The sequence below is a fragment of the Mustela lutreola genome, chromosome 16 (assembly GCF_030435805.1).
Source record: "Mustela lutreola isolate mMusLut2 chromosome 16, mMusLut2.pri, whole genome shotgun sequence".
Lineage (NCBI taxonomy): Eukaryota > Metazoa > Chordata > Mammalia > Carnivora > Mustelidae > Mustela > Mustela lutreola.
In genome coordinates this window covers 8,594,207-8,606,538 of record NC_081305.1, presented here as the reverse complement: position 1 = coordinate 8,606,538, position 12,332 = coordinate 8,594,207, and the positions used below count along the sequence as shown (strand labels likewise).

General features: G+C 44.3%; 1 long non-coding RNA gene across 1 annotated transcript; it reads right to left on the bottom strand.

The window, feature by feature from the left end:
- Nucleotides 1–981: 981 nt before the first annotated feature.
- Nucleotides 982–11,677, bottom strand: LOC131818540 (uncharacterized). The gene is made up of 2 exons (XR_009348870.1): nt 11,432–11,677; nt 982–3,276 (listed from the first exon to the last, which is right to left on the bottom strand). It is a non-coding gene; the product is annotated as an uncharacterized LOC131818540 (long non-coding RNA).
- Between the last annotated feature and the right edge of the window lie 655 nt (nt 11,678–12,332).

Genomic DNA, 12,332 nt, shown 5'->3' with positions numbered 1-12,332 from the left:
AGGCTTGGAGGTCACGTTTTCAGCTGAGGAAAGTGATCTTGAACCTCTCCATCCTTGCAAAGCCAGATGGAAGCCCTAGGCCCCCAGCCCCTCCAGCCCCACGCACATGCCGCGCACCTGGACCGCCACTCTACCTGTTTACAAATTACCCCCATTTTCTGCTTGGTTCAGCAGCAACTGTTTACCCTCCCCCGTGATGTAATTAGGCCTTCAGAGTTCACGTGTGCCTATTATGAGCTCTCCTGTGTTTTGTCTTGGTGCTTCGTTTCTGTAGCTGTAATCATATATATATATTAAAATTTGGTATCAATTGTTTGGCTAAATTATGCACAGTGGGCCATCCTAACCTGCCATTAACATAACGTATGCCAAACAATGTGTTGGGTTTTTCCCTTCTTTTTTTCTGATAATTATACTCTAAAGCATCAATTGCTTATTCGAGTAAATTAAACTTTGAGTTCTTTCTCATTTCTTCAAACTTTCAAATTGTCATGGCTGCCGCGAACGCAGACCAAGCATTGCTTTTGCTGCCAGTGGACGTAGCCCTGGTATTTTCCTTCCGAGAAATCCGAGATCCACTTGGTGGTCACCGGCATCATAGCTGTCCTGATGTTCTGTGCTGAGCGGCAGTTGGGCACCTTGCTGTCATACCCCCAAAATCAAGGGGCCCCGGGCCTGCGTGCAAAGACGAGAGTGCAGTGCCGATGTCTGTTGGAGTCCTAATGCTTCCACTCCCCAGACAAACAGGCATTGAGCGTCTGCTAGATTGTAGGTGCCGTGGTAGCTGCAGGAGATACAGAAGTGACCGAACGAAGAAGATTTCTGTCCTCCGACAGTTTATAATCTCATGCAGGGGTCAGCGAACTGTTTCATGAAAAGACTAAATAATAAATATTTGGAGCTTTGTGGGCCATATAGTCTCAGTAACAACTCTGCACCTCTACCATTGTAGCATGAAAGCAGCCAAGAGCCATACATAAATGAGTGGGCGTGGCTGTGTGCCAATAAAACTTTATAAGAACAGGCAACAGGTATGATTTTGCCAGCCCTTAGTCTCATGGGTTGAGGCAGACAATCTATACGAAAAAATTATTATTTTTTTAAGGCAAAAGGATACTTTGAGGCCGTAGCAAGTGACATGGAAAAAAAAAAGTAAGCGTAGTGATGTAAGCAGCAATTGCCAGGTTTTTCCCGTCAGGGTATACACAGAAAATTCGTTCAGCACAACTGAATTTAATGGATGAGATGGCTCTGGCTGGCACCTGGAAGATGCAACACCCCGAGGTGGAGCCAGAGCATTCCGTGTCTGTAAGCCATGTGCAGCACGCCAGGATGCCCCAGAGAGAGTGACCATGGAGGCCAAGTTCAGATGGCATCGTTGTAGGGGTTTCTCTTGGACTGCGTTTGAGTAGAAATGCGGATGGTGAGCAGTGGCCAACTATGTGGGGAGAGTGTAGAGCAGTGGCATTGCTCCATTAAGGGACAACTATACGCACAGAGACTTCAGGACAGGAGAAAGCTTGTCACATTTGGAACCAAAGGAAGGCCGGTGTGGTTGGTAAAAACAGAGAGCATATTAGAACTTTAGAATGAGATGAGATTAAGCAAGTCATTTGAGCTTAGAAAATGAACCGTAGGTCAGTGCTTTGGTTGTTGTGGCTGTGTAACTAAGCGTGCCCCAGACGATGGCTTAGAGCAAAAAATGTTTATTTCTCTCCTGTGTTTGGGGCTGAGCAGAACCAGGCTGGGTGTGGCTATGCCATCTTGCTGGCCTTGCCGGTCCCCTCGGAGGGGCTTCCTCTTGTGTCCATGGGCTGGATGGTTTGCTGAAGCATCAGCTGGGGCTTCTGCCCTATGCTGACCCGGCTGGGGGGCTTTCGTTAGGATGATTCTCTTCCATGTGTGTCTCATCCTCCTGGGACCAGCAGGGCTAGACCAGGTGCGAGTTTCTCACGGCACAACAAAGCAACTCAAAATATGTAAAGCCTCTTGAAGTCCAGACTCAGAAGCGGTGTATCCATCCTTTCTGTCACATTCCATCGCCCAAAACGTATCACATGCCTGAACTCAGAGGGGAGGACACTGCAGAATGACACAGCGAAAGGCACGGCTCCCGGGAGAATGACAAATGGAAATCCCAAGAAGACTTCTTGCTTATATTTAAATTAGATAAGAAGCCATTGAGGCATTTTGAGAAGAGGAGTGATATAATTTGATTTACCATGAGAAAACTACAAATCTGGCAAAACACGAGGAGGAAAATAGATTGGGGGGGGGGGGAGCTGAGAGCCAAGGGTGGACGTGTGGAGACAAGGGTGGGCTGAACCTGTTCGAGGCCTAGAGCCTCTCTCTCTCTCTCTCTCTGTCTCTCTCTCTCTCCCCTACTGCCTTCAGGATACATGAGATAAATTGTTAAACTTCTCACGCTGGGCTTTACCAGGTGAACTGACAGTTATCACCTGCATTCATCAATATAAGTTCCATAAAAAGCAAAGCAGTTGAGGAGAAATGAGAAATTACAGCCCAGATTAGCAGCCTTGAATGTTCCCCATGAACACAGGACACTCACCCAAATCACATGCCACAGCCTTTCACCCATTATCACTAATAGCAAGATTATTCCCAAGGAAGCTGTACCTATTATATTTATTATCATCACAACAATAAAATAAATAGCTATGAATTCCACCCTTGCTCATTGACTTGCTTCATGCCGATCAGTTAATATGTATGTGGCTGGAAGTTTGAACCTGTTGGGAGGAAATCTTGTCTTCGGAAGGAGTGTTGGTTTTTGATGGGAAAAGATGGTTTTGTTGGGAAATGGATTCACCAGAACTTTCTGTATTGTATACAGAAGACTGTAATACAGCATAAGTGTGTAATGTCTCAAATACAATACCAATTTGTTTTTCATTAACGTAAAATCCAAAACAGGTGTTCTCATCAGCAAGTGACTCTCTGCCAAGTAGTGATCCAGGAACCCAGGCTCCTTCCATCCTGTGGGTTCACCGTGATCAACAAAGACCTTTGGAAGGTTGCCATGTTATTCGATCCAGAAGGATCAAGGTCATGAAATATGCTTGCCAGCTACACTGGCTACAACTCAGTCACATGACCATGTCTAACTGCCAGGGAGGCTGGGAAGTGTAGTTTGCTGCGTGTCCAGGAAGGCGAGGAAGCAGGGTTAGTGGACAGCTGGCCAGTCTCCACCAGAAATTCCATGAATGCCATCTTCTCATTTCAGCAACTGAATGATGTGCTCTAAGTTTCACTTCTCTACAAGCAGACACAACAAGAGTTACTATTTATCGCGTGCTTTTCGTGAGCAGGAAGCTGCAAGTACATGACCTCAATCAGACCTCCCAGGCAGCTCTGGAAACGGGACTGTGTTGTTCCCATTTTACAGATGAGGGCATAAAGGCTTAGAGAAATTGAGTTCCTTTTATCAGCTGTGAAATGGGGAAGACATCAGTACCCCGTCCCACGGGCGTGTCCTAAGAAGCTACATCTGTCAGGATAGGTTATGTGTGCAGAGGTGACAAACAGCACCCCGAGTGTCAGGACTGAACCACAGAGTTTCCTATCCTGCTCATAGTCTGTGTCCATTGTCAGTCATTCTTTTTACTCCAGGACTTAGGTTGATGGGAAAGTTACTTTCTAGAGTATTGATAGTTTCCATAGCAGAGGAAAGACAGACTAGGACAAAGCCCAAGCCGGTTCTAAAAGGGCCTGCCTGAAAGAAACCGCGATCCCATTGGTCAAAGGGAGCTGAGTGGCCACACCTCATTTCAAGTCAGGGTAGATGAACTCCTGTCATGTGCCGGAAATAGAAAGCCTGCATTCTGGGACACATTCTAATGGCTAATGGCAAATAGTTCATCCCAGTAATCTAGCATGGAGTTGGGAATACAGGAATTGCCCAAGGGTTATCACCCTGGGATCATGGTTGACATTTTCAGGGGTGAAGGAGGTGGTAGAAGTTGGTGGGGACACAGTTACTCACCAGAGTCCCCAGGTGCCCTTAGCTGTGGACTGCAGAAAAGGGAGGAGACCACCAAATGATGTTCTTTGGCATGTACGCAGAAAACATGAACTCCGAGCTATGGTAAAGAAGCAACTGGATAGCTTTTTCTGTTTTATCTACGGCAACTAGATTGGGAGGCCGGAGTGTGTTTTATTATTGCACACATACATAATTACAAAGTCTTTAGTTTTTTCCCTACGTAAATTTATGTTGAGATTTAATTTCCACCAATTAGAACCCAAATGAAGCCATTCTAATGTGATTCATACATCACAGAAACGTGGCCCTGCTCCTCAGTGCACACATAAGGAAACAATATCGAAGTGAATTTTAAGTACCCAAAGTTGTGTTAGACTGGGAATGAATATCCAATTCAATTTGTAGGAAACTTTAGATTAATTAGGTTTATAATTTGCACAGTAAGGTAATGTAAATGTGTTGCTACCACTTGACTTTTTCCTTAATCCTCTGAGTGGATATTTAATCTTTTTAATATTAGAATTAAAGCAGCTTGGAAGATATGAATATTAATCTAATTATATTCCGATCACTTTAATTTCTTTAATGTTTTAAATAACAAAACAACTTTACAAATTGGTTTAGGTTGGGGAACCCTTTTAGAGGATTTTGCATCTCATCAGTAAGAGCAATTCAGAGGATGTGGGCTTGGGGGAGGCCACCTCAAGTTTACAGTTATGCAAATGGAAACCATTAATCCAGGAGCCTCCACTATCTGACTGGCAAGGTGTGCTTCAGGAAATTTGCAGCTTCTACTTAGGAAGGAAGAGTTTGCCAGCATGAAAACCCAAGTAAGCAAACAGCTTTATGGCACTCCAGCCATGGAAAGTGAGAGCTTTTGAAGAATCAGTGATAAGTTAGTGCTAAGAGGATTTTTCTCCTTTTTCGGCTCTTATTATCTTAAGGAGGGAAAAGAAATCAGAGCAGTGCCTGCAAATTTTATTACCTCATTATAATTGATACCTGTTCTCGGAGCCAATAAAAGAAGCTGTATTCAGCACTAGCAGTGTAAAATCTTTAATGTTTTAGGCTGTCAATGTTAGCTGTGGTTAGGCTGACATAATTACGAGCTGCATGTACCAATATAGAGCTCTTTACCCACAAAAGCATGCCGCAACAGGGGGAATCTTCCAGCGATAATAAAAGGATTCATCAAGTGTCTATATGATTGCTACTTAAATTGCTATTGTTTTAGTTAGGAGTGCAAAACATATCCCCTGGCGATCCCAGCTCCTCCGCTTCCCTACTTGACATTTTAGGAATTTCAGGCTTTTGTACCGAGGTTGCAGTTGCTTCCTAAAGAAGGGGGAAACGTCCTTTTGGTATGACTTCCATTTCAAGATGACAATAGAGAGAAGACTTTGCAAAGGCCCTTCTCTCGAATTCTGACTTGATAAGTAGAATACATTATTTTCTGGAACTAATTACAGATTTTAAAAGCATGATGAAAAATTAACCAAAGAATTTATGTCATAAAATGCAGTAGTAAGTTCTAGGATTAGAAATAATGTCGACAAATACCAAGTGAATTTTTCCATGTTTTGAGAGTTTATGTGTGAGGTGTTTCCACTCACCTAGAAGCTGGGGGAAATGCCCTGTAAACAGCTTTCCCATGAAGGATATATTCATCAGAGATGTAAACTGACATAAATGCCCAGCGTTAGCCAATGAATCTGCGGCTATATAATCTGCAAAGGAAACATTAGATAGAAAACAGTCCCTTCTCCGACGTGCATCATTTAATTGAATCAAGCAAACAGTAACTGACTGACTGTTGTTATTTGGGTTTACACTATTCTCTGAGCCAGCGTTGATGGTTAACACTGTATATTTAGCTGAGTGAATATTGTGATAGGTTAAAGACGAATGCAGATTTTTTGCTGATTTCCCCACTGAGAGGTGGAGTTGAACTCCTCTGCCCTTGGATCTAGGCAGGGCAGTAGCAGCTTGCTTGACGAACAGGCTAATGGCAGAAATGATGCTCTGTCACCTCCATGGTTGTGTCACAAAGAGCCTTAGAGCTTCTGCCCAGGTATCTCGGAATACTTGCTCTTGGAGCCCTGAGCCGTCCTGCAAGGACCTCACTCCCCTAGGCTGCCATGTTGAAGGAAGCCCAGACCAACCACGTGGAGATGCCCAGTGGAGAAGCCGATGCTTGGGCCCCTGCCGTCCCTCGGGAATCATTCCAGTTAAAGGCCCAGATTCTGGGGAGCAGGGATGAGTCACTTTCCATCCCCCACCGCAAGGCGCCATCCAAAATGTCGATTCAGGGGCGAAATAATTGCTACTGCTTTAAAACACTACGTTTTGGGTTGTTTCTTACGGAAGTATAGATAATCAGAGCAAACACCTCAGGCCAAGTAATTGTGAATGTGAGTTTAATTTTTCAAAGAGGTCTATGCTGTCAGTCTTTTTATTTTATGATGATACGGAGTATCTGTAGCAGCCCAAAGATCTCTGCTTTCCTAAACCTCAACGTGATTCGAACTTAAGGGGCTTGTAGATGTTGAGGCGAGACTCTGCCCATCATGCTCTTCACATTCTCTTTATGGATTTCCCTTGGGAAGCAGGGATTAAACGAGAGAAGTCTCCCAAATGTAAATTTCTCATAAATATTTGAGCTCCATTTTGGTAATTCTCCTATTCTCTGATCTGTTGCCTAATCTTCTATTTAGCAAGTATTTGCCACGAAATAGAAGGCTTTAATTGTAGAATTACTAATTTTAATAGCATAGCTTAGCACAGCTCAGTTTGTAAAAAGCCACCGTCCCCATTAAACTCCCATCCCGTAAAACCACCTATCAACATGTACCCTTGTACTAAAGTTTTCCCCTCTTCGGTCCCTGAATAATGGGACTCTCACCAGGCCAAGAAAAACAGGATTTCTTTCCATGGAAGGTTCCCCCAGAACTTGGGAAGTGGGATGTAGGATCCCTGAAGAATGGGTTTGAAGAATGTCAGTAAGGCAAGTGGGAGCCACCTTGGCCCCGTGCAGAGTCACGTCATGACTGCAGTCTATACTCCGTGCCGTGACTGAAGGGTAGGCGCATTTTCATTTGAGGTTGAGGGTTACATGGGGCAAAGGTATAAGCATATTCAGTTGACTTCAATGTTTCTCAGCCTAGACACCCTTCGCATATGGGGCTGGGTAATTTTTTGTGGTAAGGGCCACAGTGGGTGCTGTAGAATACCGAGCAATGCGTCTGGCCTTTATCCACCAGATGCCAGTAGCAGGTCCTCCTCTAGTTGAGACAACCCCAGATGTCTGCAGACATCGCCAGATGCCTCCCTCTTGACTTTCTTGGCTATGGTAACTCTTCCCTCCCCTCCGCCGGGTTGACTCAACAAATCTTTATCGCTAAGCTGATATGACCTTAAACACAGGAGGAAACTGAACGTGTTTTTCTTAAAAAAATGTCTACTTCCTCTCAAATGCCATAGGAACAGTTCAAAGCTTAAGGACTGCCTTTCAGATGAGCTGGGCAGGTCCAGCCTATAAAACAGTGGTGCTAACTTTCAGAAGGGTACAGAGCGTGCTTACAGGGAGCGGGCGTTGATTACCCATCACTGCTGAAAATCTCATTGTCAGTATCATCGTTCAACATTACAAGTATGAAGGAGAAATATGACGGATTCTAGAAACACCAGAAGTGATTTTTGCAGCCATGGGGCTGAATTGAAGAGCTTAACCCGCTAATCTGTTATGGCCGCTCAGGGAGTGCTAGAGCAGGTTCTCTGACGCGCTGAGAGTCCTTTAGTGGCTCTTGTGAAGTGGCATTATAGTTCTGCTTTTAATGGTGGAGGCACAAATTGCCTGGATCTTTTTCAGAGTACATCCCCTGTCTTCCAATGGCAAACTTCTCTTTATGCCAGGCAGTGGACTCACCCCAGCATGGGGGCATGGAGTAGAGTGGAAACCAGTGGACTGACATTTGGACGCAATTGCCCCGAATTATCGGAGAGAAAAGAGGACCGCTGTAATTCACCGGCCATCACATTTTTATCAACTGCCTTTGCTAAGCATTAGTTTAGTGTGATGTGTTCAATTCCTGGGCCCCTTCCTGTCAGGGTTTTTCCGTAAACACCATTATTACTGCTGTTGTGTTTTCTTTTTCTTTTTTTGAAAGATTTTATTTATTTATTTGACAGAGATCACAAGTAGGCAGAAAGGCAGACAGAGAGAGAGGAGGAAGCAGGCTCCCCGCTGAGCAGAGAGCCCGATGCAGGACTTGATCCCAGGACCCTAGGATCATGACCTGAACCAAAGGCAGAGGCTTTAACCCACTGAGCCACCCAGGCGCCCCTGCTGTTGTGTTTTCAGTGGCGGAGTAGAACTGCATTTGGAGATTTGATCCACGTTAACTCCCTCATCTCCTTCAGGGAGTCGCTGACTCTTTGGGGTACACAAGTGCTAGGGCTATATGGTCCTTGAAAGGTAACTTGGCATTTCCCCAAGTTTCTGCTCAATGGGAACCAGAGGACCCAGCCTGCTGCGGTGTCACGGGCCGTCCCGCCAATGACGTTGCTAGGGAGCTCTTACTAGGTTAGGCCAGAGACACGTGGTCAAGAATTTGGAGTCAGGGTCCAGAAGCCCTGCAGTGCTGCTCTGCCCGGTCCCAGCTCTGCGGTCTTGCCAAGTGCTACAGAGCCTTGCTTCCTCACCTGTCTTATCATCTGAATTCTTCCCATGCCCTTCCTGTGGTATGGATATCTCTCCACGGTATTAGAAACGCAGACACATCATCTTTATAAACGGCTGGATCCTTCACATTGCTTTTTGTGTCTGCCCCTATCCTGCTCTCACTCGTTTTCTTGATGCCATTCGAATAGCGACAACAAGTCTCACGCCGCAAAAAAAGTGATTTTTGAAAGCTTCTCTTTCCCACACTCACCTGTGAGCTTAACCAGGGTGGGAAATAGACCTTATTAATTTGTTTATTGCTTCTTTTTCACTTGGTGCTGTTCCGAGTAAATACACGGTTACCGAGAACTAGGCAGACACAGGTGCTACCTCCCTTCCAAGCTGTGTGACGTCAGCTAACTTCCTTCCCATCTCTAGGCCTGTTTTTGCCGTAAAATGGGAGAAAAAAAAATAATTCCTAGTTTCCAGCGTTGCTGTGAGGTTAAGACAATTTGCCTGTAGCATCATATTTGGCTCAATAAATGCAGACTCCTCTGAACGATGCAGGTGTGGTCACGTTTACTATTCGCGAGAATGAGAGAGGAGCGTCGGGAGGTAGAAGGGAAGAAAGGAGAAGAGGAAGAAGAGATGAAGGCAGAAGGGGAGGAAGGGGTGAGCGAGCAGGGAGAGACTGGGGAGGGAGGAAGCTGATCAGGCTTGGTAAGGAGAACTGAAAAGATTCTACTTCATGGTCTTCACGGTGACTGAAGTAGCTTGACCTTAGCAAATTTGGCTTGATCCCTGGAAGGAAAATTGTCATTAGGTATAAGATTTATGTGATCACTCAACGGTCTTATTTTGCCTGGGCTTAACTTCTAGCTCTGGGCCTATGGGCATACTGAGAGACAATCGGATTTAGGGCCAGACGTATGGATCCCAAAGAATAACGACAGCCTTTCCTACACCATCCTGATGAGGGCTCACAAAGAGGGTTGCCAGATTTCGCAAGTGCAAATATAAGACACTGAGGGAAATTTGAATTTCAGATACCCAATGGATCACTTTTTAGTATAAGCATATCCCAAATATGGCACAAGACCCATTTATACTCAAATTTTATTTTATTATATACTAGGAAAATTAATAATAATAACACAAGGTATTCCTTTTTTTAGTTTATATTCCATGTAGTTTGGGGACATGCTTGTAGTAAAAGTTATTTCATTCAAATTTCGCTGCAGATCCTGTAGTTTTAGTCACTAGCTCTGGCAATCTTATTTACAGAACAACCAGAGAAGGGTTTATTCTTCTCCACACACTTTGGATTTGTCAAAATCTGGAAACACTGGAAGTCAAAGGTGGCACATTGCACCTTAAATCCGACTTCAGTGTAAAACAGTAACTATTAAACAAGATTTATACATCTCTTGTCAATAATACTCTGGTTTCTGGAGATTGTTATCAGTGTTTTGCTTTATAGAAAATGTCTTCTTTTGAAAATGACATTTTAAATTAATGTGAAATGGCATTTTAATTTAATTCAGAGGGAGTCATAAACAGGTGGGAGAATTATATAACAATAATTGTGTTTGCAAGAAATTGATTTCATCCTAAAATTACATGAATACACTATTACGGTTTGTTGTCATCCTGAAATGCACCATTTAACCATAAAATAAAGCGTAAAAGACACCCTCATGTTGCAGTCCTTAATCTAGTGTGTAATTGCTTAAGTGAGAACATTAACTGTATTGTCAACTACCTGTTCTAACACACCTGAACCACCAGCTTGCCATGATGGGTTTGAGCCTGACATCAGCAATCTAGGAAGTAGACAGTCAAGCGTCTTTGAGAATTCGCTGTTCCATCCCTGTCTTCTCATTGAGAAAAGATATGGAGACCTTGACAAATGAGTAAGCTTGAAACAATTTAAAAAGTTATTGTAATAATCCAGCCACATTTACTGAAGACATTGCCTTTTTGCTACTTAAAGAATACTTTGGACTGGTTCACAGGCACAAAAACATCTTTATTAGCAAAGTTTGTAACTTGTCATGTTCAGTTACTCTCCCCCCCCCCACTACCCCCAGAAATGTTGCTTTTGGTACACTGAGAGTTCATTCATTTAAAGTTCGTCCTTGGCAATTCTTTATTGAACAGGTTCCATTTCTTTTCTTTTTTTTATACAAAGCTGATAAATAACTGAAACCTAACAGGCTCAAAATTGATTATATTTCTGGATACAAACCAGATGTGCAGTTAATCCATCATTGTTCCTGTGTCAACTACCCCCCTTCACACCTATACATGGGAAGGAAAAAAAAAAAAAAAAGGAAAAACAAACCGAGCCTGATTTCTCCGCTAGTTCTAGTTCATTTCCTTGAACTTGGTCAGATTCTAGCTGCAGTAATTTCCAAAAATAATTTTGGAAACTGCAGAGCTGCTTCTCCCGGGCTCGTTTGAGCACAGTCAGGGCTGAATTTCACAGCACGCTTCCCCTCTCCGCTGAGACTTGCAGGCACTGCTGGTAGATTGGTGGGAATCTTAAAAACTAAAGTGCCAGTCTGGGTCAGGGATGCTGAGCCTCTTGTGGTCCCTGCAACAGGGCAGGAGGCTCAAACTACGGCTGGTGCCGCCTGGGCTGTATTAGTCTGTGCTCTAGCAGACACTCATTCCGTCCCACTGGCTCTGGCTGCTAATAGCAGGATTACCGCCTGCTTTCTAAGGGCTTGGCAGACCAAAAAGAATGCAATGAAAAAATCTCTTACCTCTTCAAAAGTAACTGGGCACTTGAGGGGCGTTTCCTCGTCTCATTTTGTAACCTTGATTGCAAACCAAGGGGCAGTCTCATCTTTGTTTAATGTAACTGATGAAGACGTTGGCATGCGTGTGTTCTCTCTGCTCATTAAGATTCTTCATCTGTCTGTAGGTACCTTCAAGGAACTAGGTGTGTGCTCCGATTTGAGGGGTCATGCCCAATTCTTGCAGCTAACCATGGTTGATCAGAGCTTCTTGTGTGCCAAGGGCGGTTCTGAGAACTTCTACCCACTGGAAAGCATTGTGAAATAAGTGCCATTTACCAAAGAGCAGTGCACAGAGAAGCTCGGGAGTGTGCTGAAGGTCACGCAGCCCGTGCATGGCACAGCACTCAGACCGGTATCCAGACTTGCAAAGGCTTATACCGATAGCCACTCTAGAAATGTGCCTCTTGGATGCAAGGGCAGTTATGTTCATTTTGCCACAGTGTTCAGAATCTCTCCTTAGTCCTTTAGGTGAAGGCAGAAATGATCCCTACATTTGATTTGCACCCCAAATCTAAAACCTGCCTTGACTGCCAGAAAGGCTAAGATGAACTCCGGAGTTCTGTTTCGCTTCCAAAGGATCGAGTCCCACGATCTAATTGGAATGCCTACACTGAGCAAGGGACGGGTATTTGTGCCACACGTTTGCCATCCCTGATGAAAGCATTTGAGTTTCTGGGGGGAAAAAATGCAAATTTTACCTGTGGGAACATGTGTTCGGTAACTAGCGGCAGTGGACATTTAGACAAGAGTTCGTTTACTTAGAAAGCACCACCCAGAGAGGTTGGGGCAGAGGGCAGGTGCATTTTGGGCTGTGTGGGCACTGATTGATGACAGCATCGGTTCTTGGGGGTGAGGAGCCTATGAG